This window comes from Antechinus flavipes, chromosome 3 (genome assembly GCF_016432865.1).
Source record: "Antechinus flavipes isolate AdamAnt ecotype Samford, QLD, Australia chromosome 3, AdamAnt_v2, whole genome shotgun sequence".
Taxonomy (NCBI): Eukaryota; Metazoa; Chordata; class Mammalia; order Dasyuromorphia; family Dasyuridae; genus Antechinus; species Antechinus flavipes.
In genome coordinates, this window is record NC_067400.1 from 600,526,449 (window position 1) to 600,543,493 (window position 17,045).

The 17,045-nt window shown below is 42.1% G+C and overlaps 1 protein-coding gene across 3 annotated transcripts in view; it reads left to right on the plus strand.

Annotated features, from left to right (window-relative positions):
- ACOT7 (acyl-CoA thioesterase 7) overlaps positions 1-17,045 on the plus strand; it is a 149,625-nt gene that overhangs the window by 101,086 nt on the left and 31,494 nt on the right. The window lies entirely within an intron of this gene.

Genomic DNA, 17,045 nt, shown 5'->3' on the forward strand with positions numbered 1-17,045 from the left:
ATTCAGTGTGTCCCAATGATCTACTTGCTTTGCTACGTATATGTTTACCTTCTTTGATCCTCACAACTGCCCCGTGAGGTAACTACTGTTGTCCTTCCTTTGTGGATGCGGAAACTGAAGCTGACAGAGGGAAACACCTGGCCCAGGTTTGTCCAGTTCATAGGTACCTAAGCGAGGAAGCCATCCCTTCTTGAAGCAGCTTCTTCACTTTTCAGCAACTCTGATTCCTCGTGTCATCCCCTGTTGCTCCTGGCTCTGACCTCTGGTGCCAGATGGAACATGGCTAATCTTTCCTCCACCTCACAGCCCTTCAGATGTTTGGAGTCACATGTTGTCTGTGCTTCTCTAGGCCAGACTTCCCCAAGTCCTTCAGCCGGTGGTTCCTGGGACTTTATAACCAGTGACTTCCCACCATCATCTTGGTTAGGATATCAGGTCTGGAATGATCTGGATTTGCCGAGACAACTTCTCCTGCACGCAGGAAGTCAAACTTTCCCGATCAGGGCAGCTAGTTTGGCTGCAATCCTGGCTGTCATGGCTGCATGCTGGCGGGTCCTGCATTGTTCTCAGGCAGAAGGCACATTCTGGGGAAGTGTCGGCTCCTGGCTTCTGCCTTTGGCTCACAACCAGGTGGATTGCTCAGCAGTTGTGGATGTAAGGGTCCGGCTGATGAGTCCAGAATTGGGGAGGGTCTCTTTTGCTCTTTGCACATTTTCCAGCCGTGGCGTCTGACAGCTTCATCTGCCTGGTGACCAAAGAGACCTCTGCCTTGGCTTAGATGTTTGGGGTTTTGTGTTGTTTTGCATTCACAGAGAAAGTCACGGCAGGTCTTGACATTCTATTCTAGCACAATGGTGGAGCAGATGAAATGGTTTCCATAAGCCATCCCTGGATTGTCTCTCCCTTCAGGAAATCCACCTAGTCTGCTGTTATGTATCAGGGTGCCAGATCCTTGGCAAGGTTCACCATCCCCATTTGTTCATCTGTGAAAAAGGTTCGTAGCCAGAATAGTGCAATAGCCTCCAGGTCTTTCTTATTTGAAGAGAATTCTTACATTAAATATAAATGTTTGAATTAAGTGGGGAGTAGTAGAGTAAGAAGCTTTGAAACATTTTTTTTCTCTGAAATATACTTTGAAAGTTTTCTTGTGCCTCAGTTTTAAAGGCAGTATGCATAAAGTTCTTTTCCACAAGACTCTTTACATCATTGAGATTTATTCATCTCCCTTTGAATCTTAGGGAGAACTCGAGTCAATTCAGTTTTTACGAAGAATCTTATGTGTAGCACACAGTGATTGGTCCTGAGGACATGAAAGCAAAAATTAGCCCCTGGCCTCAAGGAAGTTCTTTTCCCTGGCCTGTGTACATGACTACGTATGGCACGCTGAAAATGGAAGAGAGTCTTGACTATCAGAGCAGGATGCTTTATTTAACCCAACCCTCCCAGTGGGCCATTTTCACCCAAGTCAGTCAGTTCCTAAAGCAGAGGCTGTTGAACATCCTGGCACGAACTCGCTCTTCCTCCCACACATGTTCTGCTTTGTCTGCCTTCCAGACCTTGTTTACAGGATGCTGGCAGAGAACCTTCTGAGAGCCAGAGCCCTATATGGTGACCTTTCAGAAATCGGGGAAAATGAAAGGGAGATGCCCCCGGGCCTTGGCCCTCATCTCACTGCTGCAGACACTTGGTACCTATGGCGAGGGTAGCCAGCAGCAGGAAGGAGCTGGATGGTGTGCAGCTTCAGGGCCTTTGATAGCACTGAACAAAGCACTTTGATCAGAAAACAAGCGTCGTGAGTTGGTGCCCTTTGTGCTACTTCCCTTGAGTATAGTTCTTCCCATGTTTTCAGGTCATTTTGTGTCATTTTGGAAGGTAGAGCTCCAAGCTTTAGCCCTTCATCTAGAGGCTCAAATCTCTGCGTATCCACATGATGCAGATCTCTTTATCTTTGGTTCTAATCTGGAACGGCAGCTATCTTCAGACCCCCAGGGAGAAGGAGAAGGTTAGTAGAAGGCTTATTATCTTGTATTCTTTGCAAGCTGAAAAGATTAAAACTCTTCTGCCAACCCACGGGCCTATTGTGTTCATTCAGACAGTCTTGAGTGCATTTCTTGCCCGGGATATAAGTGCATATGCTGGAGGAAAAGAAAAATAAATGTCTGGATGGGTTGGTGTAGGCTTGGGTGTGCACATGTACGTACACACACACTCTCACAAAAGGTGTCATTTATTATTTATAGATTCTTCCCACGCACACACATTTCCAGACAGCCTCCTCACAAAAAACCTGATAAAACTGTCTGTTCAGGAATATTTTCATACTTGGAGGAGATACCTTGGGTCTTTTCCTTCCTCCCATGATAAACAGAAGTACCCGAAGCAGTCCCTGATGCCTCTGATGGCCATCTTCTCGAGTCAGTTGAAGAAACTCTGAGGAAATGTAATGGAGAGCCCAGAATGGAGAGGCAGCTGGGGTGGACAGAGCATCGGCCTGGATTCAGGAGGACCCGAAGAGTTAACCCAAATCACTTAGTAGCTATGTGACCTTGGCCAAGTCACTTGGCTGCCTCACACACACACCCAGAGGAAATAGCTCAGGAATGTCCACCATACCTGCAGAATGATTCACAGAGAACCTGGAGAAGCTACATGGGATGAGCCAGAAGCCTAAGGGCTTCCATTGTGGCTGGGCCTCTTCTCCTTCCTGTCTGGTCCCAAGTTTTCTCCTCATAAAATGAAGGGATGGGGCAGAAAGGCTCAACACTTGGATATATGATCATATGACTCCAACTTGAGGACCCCCAGCATCTCAAATGAGAAAACCCAGCCCTGCCCTTCAAGGAGCTTATATTGGGTCACCTTTATGTAAAGAGCTAGGGAGACAGAGTAGAGGGAGGCCTCTGGCAGAGGGGAGGTGAGCCGAGCCGAGTACTGAAGGAAACGGGGAACCAAGTTGGGGTGTAGAGTGTTTGCAAGGCCCAGATTAGGAAGAGCTTGAGGTGCCTGACAACAAGGGAACTCTGGTCCACAAGTTGATCATGGGCACCCATGGGCATGGTGGTGGTGAGAGGGGGTGCAGGAGACACGGTCAGGCCTGGGCTTTGGAAGAGCTTTCTCTTTGGCAGCTTGGAGGATGGAGTATCGGCTGGGAGACGAATGATGGACTGAATGGGAAGCAGGGAATGACCAGAGATGCTGTGAAGGAAGTAAACCAGAAGCTTGGCAGCAGTTTGGGAGGGATACAGAGGGGGCCGGAAAGGGGCTGGAAGGGTGCAGGAACTTGGGAAGAGGGTCGTATTTGTGGGCCAATCCCTGTGCTGAGTGCTGGGGATATTCACCTCTGAGGAGTGCAGATAATAGTGCAAGAAGCCAGATCCAGAATAAATGGGAAGTGATTTACAAAGGGGCAGTATAGAAGAGAGAGAGATTGAGAAAAGAGATGTGAAGGAGAGGGGAGAAGAGAGCAGGGAGGGAGAAAGCTGTCAAAGGAGCCTGGGGGGAGAGGGGGATCGGACCAGCTCCCCGCTCTCTGGCTGCCTCTTAGGGACCCTCCAGGATTTCTGGGCATGGGAACCTGCCAGGCCTAAGGGAGTAGATGCCCGTCATCATCTGGGGGCCATGTTGTGGAGCTGAACTTGTTTGTGAGGCTCTTTGCTGTTCCAGGAGCACAGGCGTCCTCTCTAGGATACTTAGCTGAAGCTCCCATCTGTCCCGGAGGAGGTCTAAAATTCTTCTGGGTTTGTGCCTTTTTCTGGGTTTGTGCCTTTTTCTTTTCCCCTCACTCCCAGTCAGCGTCTCTGAGCAGATTGGGTTGGGACCTCATGACAAAGTTCCAAAGGTCTCTGTCCTGCTCTTGGAACCAGTCAGGGAGACGCATGGTTCTGTCAGGGAGGACCAACTGCTTGGCCATCTTTGCGGAGCAGAAAAGAGCCTCACCTCCCTTCCTGAATGTCTGTCCATTGGTTGGTCCTGATTTCATGGCCAAGAAGGGATCTGCACTTGTCTTGGAACCAGTACTTGTTGCATCATCATTTAGCCAAGTCCAGCTGCTGCTTCCTTGGAGAACTTGGTGCTTATGATCTTGTAGCAGGTTCCGTCTGAACCTCAGGAACATGTATTGCTACAAATTCTTGTTCTGAAGTGAAAGACATTAGGATCATTGCACTACTGAGCCCACAGCTTCCTTTATTCCTTAACAACCACTTGTATACATACCAGCCAGTCTTCTTGCAGGCCTTCTGACCAACCATACCTTAATTTTCATCATTTTCTCCTTTGGATGAAAGGCCAGAGCCACAGATGTGGGGCCCTGGATCTCAGAAGCTGGGCCTGAGATACTGAGGGAAAATTCAAAACGTGGTCTGAGCAGAGCAGGATAAGCTTTTGTGAGACATAGTTACAATGATGAAAGACCAGGCGCTTCTTAAAATTCACAGGTGAGAGGTAGCATCTCCCCCGCCTGCTGTGGTCATACATAGTGTGATTTCAGGGCTCTTTTAGAGAGCAGACTTAAGGACAAATTCTGACAAAACCGCCTCTCATGGTTTTGATTTCTAAGCTCATATAAGTTTGGGCAGCTGTCAATAAGCCATGGAATTGCGTCCCATAAATGAAAGGCTCTGCCTGTAAGATTGGTGTGACAGAGAAAGCATTTTAGAGTCCTTTTGATTAAATTATTGTAGGAAAAAAGGGTAGCCATTTAATATTATTATATATTTTATATTATATATTATTATATATATTATGTATACTTTTGTATTGGAAATCAGTATTTTGTAAGGTAAGGCTGGAACTCTGAAAAAGTATACTTAAATCTAGGTCAGCAAGGTACTTCTAGTTAAGCATATACTTAGTCCTTGGTATGGTGATGTAATGGTTGTGCTGCTCAGTGTGCTGTAGTTGTAATCACACTGAGGTATTTGAGGGAGTCTCAAACCCAGAAGAACTCTCTCAGCCACAGACACCAGAGAAGACGGCAGACTCCATCTTTGACCATCCTTCTGGTGGCCCTCCTGCCTTCATCACTTCTCTGCTAAGACCAAAGACTCAGGCTGATCCCGAGGACCTCCAGAAAGCTAGCCCAAACATTACAGCTACCAAGTTAAGTCTTGTCAAATATCGTGAGGAGAAAACCTGACCAGTTGATTAATAAATCCTTAAATGAATAAGCTTATGCTGTGAGGCAGATTGGTTGCAGATCTGACCTTTTACAAGTAAATCTGATTCCTTTATTGCTGAGATGTCAGATTTGTGGAACTTGGGCCTCATTGGCGGTTTGCAACATTCCCAAACCACATTAAAAAGTAATTGGGAAAATATATTAATGAAATCTTTTTACTTTAAATAATTATTTTAATATAATTTTATATGGTAGAATATAGGTCATGTTAACTTACGGTTTTCTAAGAAGGCATATATGATTTAGTGACCTCGTTTTTGCTTGAATTTGATACCCCTTCTTTACTGTCTACCGTATCTGTTTTGGACCATCCTGATATCAGGGACTCTTCTACCTATAGTAGTCCCTCCTTTACCAGGATAATATATAATTATTGACGTGACATTCACTTGGGGAAATAAAAGAATAACACGGGATTGGATGGCCCTAGGAATTTTTGTTCAGTGGTCAATATGTCTCATTAACCTCATTATTAGTGTCAGTGATCACTTGTTTTGCTTCTGCCCACGTAGACATACTTGGTTCTAGAGTCACGTATGAACTCATACACATTCCCTGACTCAGCTGCCTTGTAAGAATAATTAATAATCTATCTCTTCCACTGTCTCTGATAGAGACTGGAAAGGTGCACAAAAAAGCAGTTGCTCAGCTTTCTGAGAGTACAAACTCTCCACTCTGCATTTGCTTTTCTGCATTTTTGGGGTCAGCATGGACTGTGCAGGAATTCAAAAGCCATGTTTGATGCAAGGCGGCTAAGCTGCCAGATGGAATGTGAAGGTGAATGCAGAAATTGCTTTCATTAGAACAACAACCCAGAAAGGATGCTGGATGGGAGGGAAGGGGCACTGAAATACGTGCTGATTAAAAGAGGTGCTTGTTCCTTTTGGGAATACATAGCTAATTAATATTATTATTATTGTTATTATTACTGTCAGATATCCTTCAGCCTTATAGAAGTTTTATTGAAATTGCTGGAGATGCTTCTCTTGAGATAATGAGAAATATTTTGTACTGTGGTAGTGTTCTTGTGGCCTGGTCATATAGAAAGGCATATTAGTTCTGCAAAGTGACATTTTAACTTATTGAAAACCCTTGAAATATCAACTTGTTTTTTAACAGGAGCATATTATCACTGCAAACTTAAAGCTGCTTATGTTGTGATAAGCTTATGCATGAAATATGCAGGAAACATAATAGAAATAGTTTTAGGTTTGTAGGCAGGAGACCCAAGTTTCATTCCTAGAATAACTTAATGCTTGTATGTCCTCTGACCTTGACTATGATTGCTACCTTAGCAAATGAGATATTATTTATAAAGTATTAGTATAGTACCTGACATATAGATGTATAGACATGTATAAGCCCTATTCAGTGAAGAGAATATGAAGAGAATAATACCTGTTCTGTCTTCATCGTAGGGTTTTTTGTTGTTGTTGTTGTTTTAGTATTTTTTTCTCAATTACACATAAATGCAATTAAAAAAATTTTTTTTAAATTTAAGTTCCAGTTCTCTTCCTCCCTAACTCCTGAGATCCAAGACTTTGGATTCCAGACTTAAGCCCTGAGCTCCATATTGCCACCATCTCTTCCCACCTCCCATCTCCCTGGTGTTAGGAGGAGGAGCACTGCCCCAGCTCTAGCCTCTGTCACAAGAACCTGCAAAATAGTGACCCCAGCCAGGTGGTTCTTGGAATTCATATTTCCTGCAGATTAATTTTTTTTTTGGACTGAGTTGTCAAAGTTAAAAGTCTACTTAGCATTAAATCTATATTTTAGCAAACTATGTGATAAAGACCTTATAGGAAAAAAATAGAAAGATGTGCGCTGGATTTTGAACTGGTTGAATAGCTGGACTCAAAAGAGGAGCCATTGTTAATTATTTTTTAGAAATAATAATAGCCTTTTATTTTTTAAAATTCATGCAAATATATTTTTAACATCCCACCTTTGCAAAAATTTTCTCCCTTCCCTAGAAAGCACATAATCCAATATAGATTCTTTTAAACATATTTCCATATTCATCATGCTGCACAAGAAAAATCAGATCAAAAAGAAAGATGAGAGAAAAAGACAAGCAAAAAAGTTGAAAATACTATGTGGTAATGCACATTCAGTCCCCATAGTCCTCTCTGTGAATGCAGTCTATTGGAATTGACCTGAATCACCTCATTGTTGAAAAGAGCCAAGTCGGTCACAAGATTTGTGCACAACAGTGTCTTGGTTCTCCTCACTTCACTTAGCATCAGTTCAGGTAATTTTTTTCCAGAGCCATTATTATTTTAAGACTATCTTGAAAAGAAGTCTCTGGTGGATCCCCTTGGGATCTGTCCTTGGCTCTGTGCTCTTGAACAGGTTTGTCAGGACTCTCGGGCACAGAAGGTAACAAAAGGCTGGGAGGAAAAAATAACCCAGCAGAGGACAATCAGTTTCCAAGATGCTCCTGCCAGGATAAAAACTGGGCCCGATTGAATCAGGTCAGCTTTACTAGAAGGAAAAGTCCTGTGCTCATGTTCAAAAAGGAGCTTCCAGAGCACCACATGGAGAGGGATATCTGGTGACAATTCCCATGAAAGGGACCTAGGAGTCTGAGGGGACTGCGTGCTTTGGTCACCAAAAACGTTTCTGGCGCTTAAGTGATAGTGAGAGGTGGAAGAAGTTCCATAAAGGAGTTGAAGATATCAAGATGTGTGTCTTGTACCCCAGGGTCCAATTACATTGTGGGAATTAAGTTCTGAGCACACATTTTGAGGGAGGATATTAAATTGCCTGTGAGAAAAATGCATCCGAAAGGGACACAGGCCTTGAGTTCATGCTGTCTGGAGACTGAAAAAGTGAAGACCGAGGACATGCTATACATATTTAAAGGGCTAGCCTTGAGAAGGATCCTGTGCAATGGGGAGAAATTTCAAGGGGGCAAATTTAGACTCAATATCAAGGAAGTTTGCAGAAAATTAGAGCTACCCCAGAGTAGAAAGAACTGTCTCAGGAAATAATAGTTAGCCCTCTTGCTGGAGTCTTAAAACGTGAGAGGATTGTTTTTCAGGTTTCGATTGGATTACATGGTTACTGTGAACTTCTCCAGTTGGAAGTGCTGTGATTCCTTTCATCTGTTCCCCCGCTTCTCCCTCTCCTTTCCATCATGTATCCAAAGACTTGTATTCTCTCCTGCTGCTGCTGCTTTGCTTGTATCCCTTCTTCTGGCCAACCCTTTGTTCTTTCTTGCAGACCCTCTGTTAACCGTCGGTAGGTCAGTTAATGAGCATTCAGTATTTACTGTATTTCAGGCAGTGTGCTGAAGTGTTGTGGATAGAAAGGAAGGTAAAAAGCCTCAGGTCTCAAGGAACTCACTGTCTAATGCGGAGAACAACATAATAAAACTCAGATTAAGGGCTGGGAAGGTGTGATTTTAGCGACGATTGGCAGGAGGCAGCGAGGAGGAAGAATGTTCTCGGCATGAGCAATATCAAGTGAGATGGTTCAGAGTCGGAAGATGGAGTGTCTTGTGTGAGGAACAGCCTGGGGAGGCACACAGGTGGCAGAGAAAGCTGATAGGACATGGATCATACCCACGTTGTCTCTTCCTAATCAGTAGGTAACTGGGGGGGTAGTAAGACCATTTCCTCCCTCCCCAATCCAATAAGAGTCCTTCCTCCTGCGCCTGTGAGATCATTGGCTCTGGAATTGGCAAGAGCAACTTAGGAGATCTTACCATTTTGTCTGATGATGGCGTTCTAAGCTGGAAGGGACTTCCAAGGTAGCTCCACCTCATTTTACTGATGATGCTCTTATTGTGGAGGTATAGGGTCATGAAGGCCTGACCACCCCTGACACATTAGCTAGTTGCTAATGGGCAAGTCAAGTATCTTTTCATTTGACTCAAAAAACTCTCATCATAGTCAACTAGTCAATACTTACTATGTGTCAGAATGAATCCTGGGGAATATAAATATAAAGGCAGGGACAGCATTTACTCTCTCTTTTTTTTTTTTTTAATTTAATTTTATTTAATAATAACTTTGTATTGACAGAATCCATGCCAGGATAATTTTTACACAACATTATCCCTTGCAATCACTTATGTTTCGTTTTTTCCCCTCCCCCCCCCCAAGATGGCAAGCAGTCCTATATATGTTAAATATGTTGCAGTATATCCTAGATACAATACATATTTGCAGAACCGAACAGTTCTCCCGCTGCACAGGGAGAATTGGATTCAGAAGGTAAAAATAACTCGGGAAGAAAATAAAAAATCAAATAGTTCACATTCATTTCCCAGTATTCCTTCTTTGGGTGTAGCTGTTTCTGTCCATCATTTATCCAATGAAACTCAGTTAAGTCTCTTTGTCAGAGAAATCCACTTCCATCAGAATACATCCTCATACAATATTGTTGTCGAAGTATATAATGATCTCCTGGTTCTGCTCATCTCACTTAGCATCAGTCCATGTAGGTCTCTCCAAGCCTCTCTGTATTCATCCTGCTGGTCATTCCTTACAGAGCAATAATATTCCATAACATTCATATACCACAATTTACCCAGCCATTCTCCAATTGATGGGCATCCATTCATTTTCCAGTTTCTAGCCACTACAAACAGGGCTGCTACAAACATTTTGGCACATACAGGTCCCTTTCCCTTTTTTAGTATCTCTTTGGGGTATAAGCCCCAATAGAAACACTGCTGGATCAAAGGGTATGCACAGTTTGATAACTTTTTGGGCATAAATCCAGATTGCTCTCCAGAATGGCTGGATTCATTCACAACTCCACCAACAATGCATCAGGGGACAGCATTTACTCTCAAAGAGTTTAAAAAAAAATTTTTTTTTTTTTTAACAAACATCTGTTCTTTCTCTCCTGAGTTCCCCAATTGAACAACAAAAATTAAAATTAAATTTTTTATATAACAAGTATTCACAGATCAGCAAAAGCAAATCCCACAGTCATGATGTCCAAAATTTTACTTTTCATTGTATGTTTGAGATCCATCCAGACTGGCAGAATGTAAACAGAATGAATATGAGAGTATAGGATTGGACTCTTGGATTATCACGATCTTCCACAGTTATTTCCCTCTCTACTGCGGTCATTGTAGAAATCTTTTATTTCTATTCCCTTTGGCTCTGCCTCAGTTCACAGAACTTCTCTCACTTCCCGTGGGTGCTGTCCATTTTGTTTTTCTTAGGATGTAATAATAGTTGTATTCCATTCACATCTCTATTAACTGGGCTCTCCATTTTTTGACTACTTTGAAAAGAATCCACTGTCACAGGCTGCCTGTAATCACTGCTGATGTTAATGCTCAGAGATGTCAGGATACTCAGATGTCCCTGAAATAACCAGTTCTTCCATTTTCTTGATTCTTGTGTTTTAGAGCATTACTCTCATCTCAGTCACCTATAAAGATGGTGTACCTTAGATCAGAGCCATACTCCATGATTCTGAATTTAGTAATTCCTTCTCTGATCCTACTCTTCTGTCTTGCGTTCCCTTTGTCTTCCTTCAAAATCTATATTTAACCTGTTTGTTTTTAAAATAATTAAAAAGATTTACTACAAACTTAATATTGAACATGAACACTAGTTAAAACTTAGTGTTTACCTTGAAATTTCATTGCACAAGATATAAATGTGTTGGGAAATGATGTGTAAACCTAATTAATCCTAATTAGAATGATGTTCAACAGAAATGAAAGATTGGTAAGGGATCAAGAAAGGCTTGAAGATGGAGGGTAAGGGAGAAGGAAGTAAGCATTTGTATAGCATCCATCCACTTTGTACCCTGGTACACTGTGTTAAAATTATATTATTAAAAAATGAAAAAAAAAAAACCATGGGATTATAGTAATGCATAGAATTCTAGCTTTCTTCCTTCTTTGTATATTAGGCTCAGAGATCCCACAGTGTCTGTGAATATGGACAGTTAACATTTATAAAATCAACATGTATCTGTCTACTTTCTCTTGTTTAAAAAAATGAAAAACAAAAAACAAAAAGAAATTATATTATTATTTGAGCCTCACAACAACACTGGGAGGTGGGTGCTCATTATTATCTCTGTTTTACAGGTGAGGAAGTACATTGCCCAGGGCCTGAGGCTACATTTGAACTCGGGTTCTGGTATTTAATGCACTGTGGCACCACAGGCGCCTTGAACAGTAGGATTTCAACTAGCCGGGCAGTGGGAGAAGTCCACTGTAGGCGTGGGATGTTGTTAAAGGCTTTGCAGATGACGCACAGCTGAGATGGACAGGACGGAATTGGGCAGTGGCTCCAAGTCCAATTTGTCTGGCAAATGAAATCCACAAAGATAGTGTCGTGCAAGGAGACAAAGAGAAGTTTTGTCCGGGGGAGGTGCCTCACATAGTGTCTGAAAGTGTGACTAAATGTTAGTTTAAAAGTAATTAAATGCTTATCGGATAGTGAGTTGCAAAGAATGCTTAAGGGGCAGCTAGATGGCACAGTAGAATTGAGTACCAGCCTAGAGTCAGGAGGACCCGAGTTCAAATGCTGATTTGGATACTTGATAATTGCTAGCTGTGTGACCCATAGTCACTTAATCCCTATTGCCTCCCCCCCCCATTTTTTTTATTTTAAGAAAAGGATGCTCATTAGATTGCTTTTTTGTCTTTTTCTGTCCCCAGCACTTAGCAGAGTACCTATAGTGTTGAGGGTGCTTAATGATGTTTATTAACTAGCATTGATATGAAAGGAAAATGGAAAAATAGTGTGACTTTAAGGCAGGAAGACCTTTTAAGAAGCCTTCTCAAAAGATCTAATTTTAAGACATAAGGAGTACAAAGGAAAGAGCTATTGTGGAAGTAGAATTAGAGAATTTCAAGCATTAGAAAGACCTCCAAGGTCCTTTAATTAAACATTTCCAAGGAGCATTGATCCAGTTTCTGCTTGAAGGTTTCTAGGAAAAAGGAACTCACTAGTTCTTGAGGGAACCCACTCTATTTCTGGATAACTTTGATTAAGTTGTTTCTAAAATTGGTTTCTCTACAATTTCTACCAACTAATCTCAGTTTGATTAATTTTGGGGCAAAGCAAATCAAATCCTTTTTCTAGGTGAAAAAGTTTCCAATACCTTTTCCTGACCCCAGGGCCTTCGCTCCTGTAGTTTCCTAGTTCCCCCAACATCTAGATTACTTTCCTCTGCATGTGTGAAGCTTGCTGGCATTTCAAAATGTTGGCATCTTGAATACACGGTGATGTGACTGCTCTAGACATCTTCTGTGTCATTCTCAGGAGAGGGTGACATTGTCTTCTGAGACTGCTGTTTCATCCTGTTGCCTCTTTGAGCTTACAGTTTTAATGACTAAATATTTATCCCTTCTAAATTCTAGTTAATTAGGTTCAGTCCAACATTCTAGCCTCTTGACATGTTTTTTGGATACTCCTATAAATTTTCAACTTTGAAGGAAAGGTCATCCAGCCCAGCTGTTTTGTTTTGTGGACCTGGGATGAGGATACCAGGAACCTAGAGGGGAAGGGACTTTTGTTATGGTCACTTAGCTAGTTAGTGAAAAGATACATGTTGATCTTCCTTGCCAACTTCATAACATTCAAAACATATAATATTTAATTTTTGTGCCTTTTTCCAAGCATGTTGAACTGAACCAGCTGAGGAAAGAATCTGTGGCAGTGGGTCACATTTTCCTTTAGTATGAATCACTTCAGTAGTACAAGAGTCCTTCCATTCATTCATCCAAAACATAATGAAAAATCAACTCATAAACTATGGTCATTTGGTGTTGAGAATTTGACAGACATTTTACCAAAAGTTAAGTAACTGAGTTTATTACTTCAAGGAAAACAACTGGTGGTATTTATCACCCATGATAAAACATGAGCTTTCAAACAATTAGAATTGGAGAAAAATGGTATCCACCATCATTAGCTTGACAGATTTGCAATAGTTAGACTTTTCTGCCAAGATTAGTGAATTAATGAATGTGATTTTTGATATGACTATAATACACTTGTATATTTTGTACATCATATATAATAAATATAATAAATATAATAAAATGTGTCAGCATTTGGAAAATTTTCATGACATTGACCAGATGACCATTTTATGATGTTACAAATTATGAGTGAGTAACAGATCCCATCCAAATTGTGTGCAAAAGAGACCAGTTGATTTCAAACATCACAGAGGAGAAAAGTTTTTCAGCATAACCTTTAAAAAACTAGTAATGAGTGAGTTATTAGGGGAAAAATATTCACAATTAGCTTGAAATTTCTCCTTGTTCCAACTACACATCCGTTTGAGGCTGAATTTTCGTATTCTTCAAACAACTTATCTGTTGAATGCAGAAGCAGATCCAAAAACTCAGCTGTCTTCTCTGAAGCCAGACCTTAGAGATTAACAAAAATGTCAAATGATACTATTCTTTTTTTGCTTTGAAAAAGTTACTTTTCATTTAACAGTTTCTATTACTATGTAGTGAGTTTTTAATGTTTCAAATTACCAAATATTTGCAAGTGATTCACATAAATAAGTTTCTAATCCACATAAATAAGAGTTCTTTGGCAGGTCAAGTGGAAAGGGGTCTTAATTAAGCTCCAAAATTTTGAGACCCGCTGATCTCAACAACTGCAAGAATAGAGATAAAAGCGCACCAACAGCGCAACTCTGACTTGGTGTGTCATTATAATGACAAATCTGGAACCCCCACAGAGGTGAAAAAATAGGACACCTTCCCCCTCTCCTTACTGCCCAGCTATACACAATGATGGTTTTAGAATATATTGCGCATAGTATCACACACTGTTGATACATTGATTGGTTTGGTGAACTGCTGGTTTCCTGAAAAGGATGGCTTGGTGTTATGAACAGGGGAGAGCGAGTTGCTTGGAAATGAATATGATGTAAAAGCAAAAAAGTATCAAAGTGAGAGAAGTTTTTAAAAGAGGAGTTATCTGCCAGCCAGAGTACTGTAGTAACATGGGTTTGTGCCTGAAAAATCAGACAGGAGGCTTGGGTTCAAATCGTACATCAGGTTTTCAGTAGCTTGTAAATCACTACATCTGAGACTCATTTTTACTTATCTGTAAAATAGGTTTAGTGTTGTTTGCATTTTTTTCTCATAAGATTGTTATGAATGAAATATTCTGCTAATAATCTTAAGAGAGAACAACTCTTATTAATCTGGATCTGGATTTTGATAATTATATTTCAGTATGATGTGTTTTCCATTGGAATTCTCTGTATTTTTATACATTTAAAAAATACCAGTCTAAGAAAGAGTGGGTCCATAGGCTTTCGTGGCTTTAGGATCATCCATGGAACACTGTATGAATGTGAAAGTGTTACTCTCAGCCATCTTGAAGCCTGTTCTTACTTCACTTCTCTTGGGATTGAAATCCATTTAACCATTTTTTGGTTTCTATTTCTTAGACTGAAGATTTTTTAGGATCACTATTCAGAACTTGGCATCTTGGTATCTGAAGGTGAATTTGAACTCAGGTTCTTCTAAGTCTACACCCAACACTCTTATCTACTTTGCTACCAAATAATATCTTTATGTCTATATACATATATATATACATAAATATATTCAAATTAGCAACTTATCCCCAACAATGTGAAAAAAATTTCCCTGAAACTGCAAACTTAATGTTTCTAAAACTCATCATCTTTCCCCGAACCCAGCCGCCTCTTCCTCCTGCCTTCCATGATTCTTGTCAGTGGCACCCAGCTAGTTTCCAAGTCCTGAAAATGGCAGATATGCAGAACTGGAGGCACGTAATAATCAGTGCCTATAAATGGATGAGGTTGCTGATGGAGAGTTTAAAGAGAGGAGATGGAGGCTTGGAACACAAGACTTAAAGAGGCAGGAAGAGATAAAAGAATGATGAGAAACTTTTAAGATGCACTTTCAGAAAGGACAGCTGTGATGGATCTATGTCATATATCTGATTTCCGATTTCTTTGGCCTGTATTGATTTGTGTAACCCAGCATAAAACTAGAAAACCGGAGCTTGTTCCTGTTGACATAAAACTTCCCTTTGAAGGAGCCAAGAACTGACTAAGATTGAGACCTGTAGCAAAGAATGAGATATCATTAGTGTCTGTAGACGGAGAGAGGAGGCAGTGTCAGTACCATCCTTATGGACACAGCAGGCAAGAAGGCCCTGGGCAGAATGGGGGACAGCCCCAGAGGGAGGCCCCTTCCTGGGAGATACATTTAAGTTAGTGTAAAGGGCCTGGATATTAAGTTAGTATAAAGGGCCTGGAGAGCTGGGACACACAGGTCATCAGGCTGCCTATAACACTTGTGCGTTGTTTGTGGAGCTGTGAATCAGCACCGCCCCTCTGGACAGCAACGGGAAGCCTGGCAATGAGCTGGGACCATCTGGGGAGCTTGACTCAGTGGCCCGCCTTAAATCTGTGCTCCTATGTCTCCATGACCTGAAAGCCTCTCCTAGCTCCTGGTCTAAGTTCTCAGAAGTCATTATTATTTTTATTAGCATTGTGGCTATCATCGCAAAATTGCACCGGCAGCCAACAGGAAGGAAGGAAGAAGGTGCTGAGCTCGCAGCGTCCGAGGACTGCTTGACACAAAGCCGGCTGGGTCTGGGGGGAGGTGGGGGCACGCAAGACTCTGGGCCATTGGGATTCTTAAGGGGCTCTGTCCTGGCTTTTTTTTTTAACACTGCAAGATGGGAAATGCACACACTGATTGTCCTAAGACGTGGCCTGAGATGGAAGCCATCTCTTTGGGCCAGGTTGTACAGGTGGGTGATGGATTGGAGGATATGGAGGATCCTAAAAGCAGCAGGTCCCCCTCCTCCCCAAGGAGGTTGGGTAGAATGATGTAAAAATTGTAGGACATGAGTGGTTCTCTCCTGTCAAAGGTCACAAACTCCATGGATCTTCCTGCAATAAGGTGAGGGAGTCTTTCATTTCTGCAGCTCACAGCCGACAGCCCCTGGTTTTCCGCCAGCTTAACCTATGTTCAGTTCACGTCATCCACCATTTGTCAAACCCCTTCTATTGGCAAGGCCCTGAGCTGGGCACTGGGGACCCAGCGCACAGCTCTTGTCCTTGGGGAGCTTCCATCCCGGCATGCGGAGAACATGAATAGGCAGCATCATAAAACAAGAGCGGCTGTGCTGGGTCTGAGGAGGGGAAATCGCCTTTAGCTGGTCTGGTCAGCAAGCATTTATTCAGTGCCGCGTGCCAGGCAGTGCCTGTGCTAAGAGCTGAGGTCCTGAATGTCAGCTAGCTAGGAAGGTGTCCCCGAGGAGGACCTGGAACAAACACTGATGCCCTTTGCTGCGCTCTCAGCTTTAAGGCCCTTGGAGAGACTCATGTCCTTGTGCTATGAGCAGCCTCTGTTTCTCCAGCTGTTAAAAATATTAATATCAGGCCTTTGTGCAGATAGAAAGAAGTGGCAAACGGAACAGTATTGTAGTAGGACAAGGGCAGGAAGTCTGGGCTTGGCTTCCGCCATTTGGATTCAGACCTATGTGACTGCAAGGGTGAAAGTTCTTGGCGTATTTCTTGTGCCCAAACTCCTTTCCCTTACATTCGGAGCCTCTAAAAGGTGATTGAGTTGGGCCTTCGTGTTAAACAGCCTGAGCGAGATCCAAACTTGTAATGACTATTGGAGACGATTGCTCCTCTCCCTGCCTTAGAATCGGGAAATATTGTTAGCTGTCTTCCTTCCCCTAATTATCGGACACCTGAATGTGAGTGCGTTAACCCTTCTTGCTCTCCTAATGGTTTCCGTTGCTGACCACGGGGCTCCTTCTTCCTTCCCCCCAGAAATGACTACTTCATTTCGGCACGAAGCAGTTGATGTAAGTATAGCTCTGACTCTGGCCCGGAACAGCCCGGCCATCTAGAATAA